General features: G+C 47.7%; 1 non-coding gene across 1 annotated transcript; it reads right to left on the minus strand.

Moving 5' to 3' along the window:
- Window positions 1-228: 228 nt before the first annotated feature.
- On the minus strand, window positions 229-303 carry Trnaw-cca (transfer RNA tryptophan (anticodon CCA)). The gene has a single exon. It is a non-coding gene; the product is annotated as a tRNA-Trp (tRNA).
- Between the last annotated feature and the right edge of the window lie 1,147 nt (window positions 304-1,450).

Consider the following 1,450-nt stretch of genomic DNA (forward strand, 5'->3'; position numbering starts at 1 on the left):
CTACTGCTAAACCTGTCTAATTAGGAGCAACCCAAAAAATGGACCGATTCCTTCAACTCAAATGTCTCACTCACCACATAGAACAGCACACGCTATCAACTGAATAAATCACGGATTCACAACACTATGGTGCTGTACAATAGTCTGAATGATTCCAGAATGAGATTTTCACTCTGCAGCGGAGTGTGCGCTGCGCTGATATGAAACTTCCTGGCAGATTAAAACTGTTTGCCGGACCGAGACTCGAACTCGGGACCTTTGCCTTTGGCGGGCAAGTGCTCTACCAACTGAGCTACCCAAGCACGACTCACACCCCGTCCTCACAGCTTCAATTCCGCCAGTTCCTCGTCTCCTACCTTCCAAACTTTACAGAAGCTCTCCTGGGAACCTTAACAGTCTGAATGTTCGTTAGCTATGTAGACATGCCACGCCTAAATGTACCATGTCAGTTTGGATAACGGTGCATTCCTGTAGAGAAGTTTACATGTATTTTTGGCCAGTACGACCTATCATCAAACACAGAGTTGGCACGGGGGAATATAGGCTCCCTCTACCCAGCCACGAAATTTTTTTTCCGCAACCGTAATTACTTTGTATCTAATTTGAGGTTGTTGAGGGTCATTGTTTCGTTCCATATGTTCTTATGATCGAAGTGCTTTGAACACTCAATCTCTAGCAGTCTTTACACTGTACACCGTCCACTCATATTCATATGATCACCTGTGTTCGACAATTTGTGCAATAACACCGTGAGTGACAAAATGATGCTATCCAACACCGGCACCGAGGCATAGATGACAGGGCTGAATGCCGGCTGCGGAAGACTGTGCGGTTAAAGAGACGTGCACCTGTTGAGAAACCGACAGCCCAGATGAACCAAGGAGCTACCAACAGTGTCTTCTCAATGACTGTTGAGGGAATGGTGCTGCGTATGGGCCTCCTCAGCCGGCGCCTGTTCACGCACCCATTCTAAAAGCTGTTCACTGACGGCGGAGCTATAAAATGTACACCATTACCGCAAATAGACGTCCATTGAGTGGCAACAGTTGGCCTTTTAAGATGACAGTTGGGAGTGGGCTTGTACGCCGTGAAACGTCGGAAAGCAAAAATCCTGCAACGGTCTTCGGAGGGTTCCAGGCTACATCTACATCTACATCTACATTCATACTCCGCAAGCCACCCAACGGTGTGTGGCGGAGGGCACCTTAGGTGCCACTGTCATTACCTCCCTTTCCTGTTCCAGTAAGGAAGGAGCATTATGTCGTGGCATTCCTCGTATTATCTCGTTATTTCTGGAGGCACAGCGGATCAACAGAAGTAGGTGTCTACTCTTGTGGACCATTCCAAACCCCACATACAGTTTAATTTCCTCCGCACTATGCTAACATCGGGACAATGCATAGTGTCACACAGCTCGCAGTGTGCTTGAGTGATCCGACCACCAAATTCG

The sequence above is a fragment of the Schistocerca nitens genome, chromosome 9 (genome assembly GCF_023898315.1).
Source record: "Schistocerca nitens isolate TAMUIC-IGC-003100 chromosome 9, iqSchNite1.1, whole genome shotgun sequence".
NCBI lineage: Eukaryota > Metazoa > Arthropoda > Insecta > Orthoptera > Acrididae > Schistocerca > Schistocerca nitens.